Below are 6,368 nucleotides of genomic sequence, written 5' to 3' on the forward strand. Positions count from 1 at the left end.
CTGTTATTCTATTCTGTTCTATTCCATTCCATTCCATTCCATTCTATTCTATTCTATTCTATTCTATTCTATTCTATTCTAAGGTTCTGATAAAAAAGTAATTCAGGATTAGCTGTCTATTCCCAATCAAACAAAATAAAATCCTCCTGGGAGTGATTGTAAGTCTGGTTATTTACTTGACTTTTGTCTTTTGCCGGTGTTAGCGGAATATAACCAAGTAGATCCAAGGGCAGTGAGTTCTTTGAAGAAACTTACTTTTCTTGTAACTATCCTCAGTCAGTGACGAAGCCAATTCAGGGAGGGTCAGCCTTCTAAACCTTCCACAATGTTGGTGGTTCCAGTTAGTCCCTGTTCACTGATTGCCAGATGAAGCCCTTATCTAAAATGCTGCTTAAGCAAACTAAAGAATATAGAATTATGCAAGGAGAGAAACTTCTTACTTCTCTTTTACAGATCCTGCAAAGCCTCCAATCACAGAAAGAAAGAGAAACCAGAGGAACTGTCCCATTCGTTATTGTATAGGGAATACATTCACTGCAATACGACAGATTATGTATCATTTATAAAAGAATGGAATGGAATAGAATAGAATAGAATAGAATTCTTCATTGGCCAAGTGTGATTAGACACACATAAGGAATTTGTCTTCAGTGCATAAGCTCTTAGTGTCATACAACAATAGTGATACATCATTATCATAGACATTGTAAAATACATTCATCATAAAACATTAGCTATAACACTTATTGATAGTCACGGATGCCAAATAAGCAATCAACATAAATCAACTAGGATACTAAGTAAACAATAGAAATCATAAGATGCAAGCACAAAGTGAAAGTCATAAGAAGATAAGGAGACAGGTAATAGGGAAGAAGTCCTTGACTTACAACAGTTTGTTTAGTGACCGTTCGAAGTTACAACAGCCCTGAAAAAGGTGACTTATGACTTATCACTTTTAAAATCACTGTTGCAGCACCCCTCTGGTCACGTGATCAAAATTCAGATGCTTGGGGCTTCGGGGGGAGGAGCCTGCCGCCGTCGGGAGCTCAATGAAGCTCCTGTCAGGATTCTGGTTCGTATATCTTATAAGATCTATAGATATCTCCCCTTTCTGGCAGAAAGGGGCAGGGAGAAGGTCAGTCGTTAGGATCTCTTTGTAATTCATAGCCTTTTTTTGCTGTGAATGGAGAAGAGGTTCAACATTAGCTGAGCCTTTACTCCGGCCAGTTTTCCGCGCTGCCTTTTTTGCAGCCCTAGGCAGATTGCCCCCCCCCCAGGACAAAGCTAAGCTATTTAAAAGTCAATCCGGGCGGGGACCATTCCTGAGGAATTTCTTCTATTACTATCTAAAATACCAGCTTCAATTTCGCAAAAGGCTCCCTTTCTTTTTTAGCTGCGTCACAAGATGGCGATCTCGTAGCTTTTGTGTTTGATGTGACGTACTTAGTCAGCCCTACCCTCCTGAAGGCTTCTCCGTACTAATTGCTAAAAGATTAACTGAGGGGAGCAGAGACTTTGATTTTTGGCTCGCTTGATTGCTTGTCTTTTATTTTTACTCTGGAATGGCTCCCAAATCTAAACAGAAGCGCTTCCTTAATAACATATCTCCAAAAACTGCTATGAAGCCGCTACCCTTGCCTCCTACACCCTCCACGGGAGATTTGTTAACACAAGAATTTCTTCTCAAAACGCTTAATGATTTCAGACAGGAAATTAATCAACTGATATCGGATTTATATGATCAATTTGATGCTAAAATTGCTCAGGCAAAGAAGGATATGATCGGAGTAATGACAGTCATGACAGATTATATTGCTGAAACGGAGGACAAATTGGAACTTTTGGAAGAAACTAATCTTAATTTGATATCCAAAATTCAAACGTTACAACAGGAAATTGAAAATGCTCAAAAACAACTTGTCATGATAAATTATAATAAGACTGCCTTTGCCATAAGAGTTAGAGGATTGCGTGAAAACCAACAGGAGAATTTGAAACAGATCTTCTTTGAGGCTTTCAGCCGCTTGGTGGGAAGTCCGGGATTTAACTTTGATTGGCAGATTCAAAGAATTTACCGCCAGAATTCGTGGGTAGCAAAACAGCGACAGCTTCCGAGGGACATAATTATATACTTTACCACAAGGGAATCCAGAAATGAGATAATACAGAGGCTTTACAGCAAGAGGTTGAGAATTGATGGACAGGACTTGATTGTTTTTAAAGAGTTACCATCTCAAATATTAAGATCAAGGAGAGAGTACGCTTTCTTAACCGAAGAACTCAGAAATTCTCAGATTCCATACAAATGGGAAGTCCCAGCTGGTATTACAGTTACATTTGGCAACCAAAAACACCGCATTAATTCTCTCTGTGAAGCCCGAGAATTTTACTACGAGACCCTGAAGGCGGGACTTCCTGATTCATCCGGACCTGGGGAGAGACAAGGAGAAGGAGAAGACAAACAGCGAGACACGTGGCTACAAGGCGGAGGGTGTTGCTTTCCTCTTCCGGAAGGGCAGAAGAGTAAAGAATAAAGACTTAGCGATGTTCTTAAAGCTTTATGATTTCCGTCTGGGATAAAATGGAAAAGTTGTATATCGATGATGAGACATGGAGACTGAAAGAAGCGTTGCTGATTGTGGACACATATTGTATATAAGATTTGTCTGAACTCTAACTCAAATTGCGCATGAATTATTTTCCTAGGCGAGGAGAGCGGAGATTGCGATCTTTTTGAGTTGTGGTCTGGGACGAACGGAGTTGGGAGGCGCGTGGGAGAGGGAAGGGTAGCGAAAGCTTAATTAGACTACCTGGGGCTAGAATGCAAGCTGATGTTTGTTTGAGTTGCTATTTCAATATAAGGTCAAGAAAGATTGGTCGGAGAGTCTTCAGGAAAGTGGAGTAAATATGGGAGGAGCAATGGATGCGGATAAAATATATATGTGGATATGGATAAAGGCAGGGTGGAAGGTAAAAAAATTTACATGTGGAGGTGGGTAAGGATAGAAAGGGAGGTGTTGGAAATGAAAAATGAAAGAAGTACTTGAGTTTAATGGTTTTATAGAAAGGTTTGGATATTCGGATAAAAAAGAGATAAATTAAAGGTCTGAATAGATAGACAAAGCAATGAGACTTTTAGTTGGGGAATCCTAATTGATCAACTTACCTGGCTCTAATACAGTTTGAAACCCTGCAAGTAGTAAAATAACCGAAATTTGGAATGAGCTACATTGTTTAAGATTTACAGATAATGGGAAGCTGTGTTAACGTAGTGGGTTTATTGACCCTTCTTGTTTCTCCTTTCTTTTTGTGTGTGTGTGTGTTTTTTTTTATTTTGTATTTTTTACTATTCTCTTTTTTTTTTCTTTGGCTTTACTTTTATTTTATTTTTTTAATTTTAAAGTTAGCTGGCCTTATTATACTCAAATGCTTGTTAAAGAATTATGCCGGGTATGGGACCTGCGAAGCCGTAAGGGGGTTAGGGAGGGGGGATTATAGGGGGGAGGGGGGAGGGTGGAATTACAGTTTCAATTCTTAGAACAATAAGAATTCACTTGTATACTGCGGCTCGTTTTTCTTTTTTCTTTTTTTCTTTTTCTCTTTTAAAACAAACTGAAATGTATGGATACACCAAAGCGAGGAGAAGAGGGAAAGAGGAGGGAGAAGTAAAGAGGGAGTGAGAGGGAATGTAAGGAGGGTGAGATGGAGGGAGGGGGAGATGTCTGAGGGGGAAGGGAAGTAGAAGAGAGGAATGCTGGAGGGGTGAAATGAAAGTTGGAGGGGGAGAAGAGAGGGTGTATGGGGGAATGAAGTGTCATGTTGGGTTTTTTTTTTCTCTTTTTTTTTTACGCACAGTATATAAGTGATTGTATAAAATGAAAATGAAAATGAAATAAATAAAATGTATTCAAGAATAAAATTCAGATGCTTGGCAACTGACTGTTATTTAGAATAGTTGTGGGGTTCCGGGGTCACCTTTTGCGACTTCTGATAAAATCAATGGGGGAACCAGATTCACTTAATAACTGTGGCAAGAAAGGTTGTAAAATGGGGCAAATCTCAAATTAACTGTCTCATTTAGAAACAGAAATTATGAGCTCAATTATATTCATAAATCAAGGAATACATGCAGTGAAAATTAGAACCTTGTGAGATTATTTGTTGCTTCCTTTATAGGCATGTTAAACACTTTTTCAGTGAGAAAACTTTTCTCTATTTTTATCTTATTTTATTTTTCGTTTGCTTTTTAGGGTTCCAGAACAAAATAAAATTGTTGGAGATCTGAATTCAGCAGAAGCCTATTTGAAAGATTAGGCTCTTGAACATAAGCAGAGTGCTGAAAAAATATTGAGGAGCTAAGCAGCAAAACTTCCCATTTGAAAAAAAAATCATGTTTTTAAAAGCTGTGTCAAAATAATTCTAAAAAATAATAAAGGGGGGAGATATTTTTTAAAAAAACTCTCATTGGGACATTTTACAAGCAAACAATGCATTTGTAGTGAAAAGTTTCTCAGAAAATGTAAACTCAAAAATACATTAGGGTCTCAAAATCCTTATATATGAAGGTTTTGATTTGGTTTTTTAAAATCAGCATTGAAGAAGAAACATTAAAAATTCCAGGACAGACATATTTTACCAGAAATGGAGACAGAAAAAAAATGAAGTGAATTAACATGAACTACATATCTTTGCATTATTCTATAAAAACATGTTTAGATAGATAATTTTAAACTAATGATTTCATTCCCTGATCACAATTTTCAGGGATATAAATACTGGAGAATCGTAGATTTCATTTCAACACAATCACTTCCATTTCACTGCAATGGTAATTTAAGCTCTGCTATGTGCCCATCACATGTCAAAACATCCCCCTATATTTCATGCTAGAAGTTAGAAATCATACAAAATGCTCTGCTGAGTAAGGACTTATATGAAACAGAAACTATAAAAATTCCTAGTATATCAAGAAAATAACCAACAGAAACTAAGCAAATATACCATCATGTACATATACCAAATATGATGAATAAACAAAAAGAAATAATTGGTTAATTTAAAATTTAAAATACCTCCTCTGTGCAGCACATCAAAGAAACTCACTTAGGTGTTAAATATGATAATCATATTTATCATCATTCATCTTAACTAAGTGAAACACCTATTTTTCAGTATTTTTAACAATTGTAAGAAAATTATGTAGGCCAACTTCATCCAATTTCCCTGGGGTAGCAGCAAGAGAAGTGAGGTGAGGGCGGAGAAGTCCTCTTCTGGCTGAGAACAGGATAGGCTCCCACTAGCTACTGATCATCTATATAGGTTCCTATAAATCTCAAAATATGCCCACTTAGTATGAACAGCAAATGGCACAGGAGGAGTGGAATGGAGCTCACCCTAATATTTTTGGGTTGTAGTCATGCGTGTCTGCAAGTTTATAGCGATGCATAGCAAAAACCAGCAGCAACAACAACAACAACAAATCTCAGTGTTTGTTTCAGACCAAATTGTTCTCATTCCTTTTTGCTCCAACGCTTTACTGTACTTTTTATTCAAGGTTGATTCAGCCTTCCGAGGTGGGTAAAATAAGGACCCAGATTGTTGGGGGAAATAGGTTGACTCTGTAAACCGCTCAGAGAGGGCTGTAAAGCACTGTGAAGCAGTATATAAATTTAAGCGCTTTTGCTATTATTATTCATAATCTCCCTTTCAAGTCTTTCATACAGTAGTTGAGAAACATTAGTCTATACCTCATTGTCTTGTGATGAGACCTAGGAAATGGGATTTTTCTGCAGCAGGACCTGCCCCCTGGAATACCATCCCACCTAATGTATAACTGACCCTCCCCCCCCATCATGGCTGTATTTAAAACAGTTTTCAAATCCTGAATCTTCTCACAAGCCTTGCTTTAAGATTGCTGTTTCTATTGTTTTACAATGCTATTTCTTCTTCTGGATGTTTGGGGGTTTGGTTTGTGTTTTAGTATTGATTTTATTGTACGCTACCCAGAGTTGATACAGAATTGGGCAGCCTCTTTATAAATTCCATAAAATAAACATATTGTTTAGAGATAATTTTGTCCCATCTTTCATAATACAAGCAATTATATTGCTTGGCAGTGGTTTTAGCATTGAAAACCAAACACCCTTCACACAATTGCATTCTAGAATTCATTGCTAAGAAGTGTTAAAGATAATGCCTGTCAGTCAAAACCATGGTATCTCTATCGAGAGGCTATATAATCTCAGCAGCTGACATGAGAAGGAAGGGAACAGTGGCTACTTACTCTGTAAACTTCCTCAATGACTCAGTCTGTCTGTGGTTGAGATCTTGGCCTGGGAGCTCTTGAACTCTGCTTAGCTTTAACT

This window comes from Thamnophis elegans, chromosome 1, assembly GCF_009769535.1.
Source record: "Thamnophis elegans isolate rThaEle1 chromosome 1, rThaEle1.pri, whole genome shotgun sequence".
In the NCBI taxonomy this organism is placed as follows: domain Eukaryota; kingdom Metazoa; phylum Chordata; class Lepidosauria; order Squamata; family Colubridae; genus Thamnophis; species Thamnophis elegans.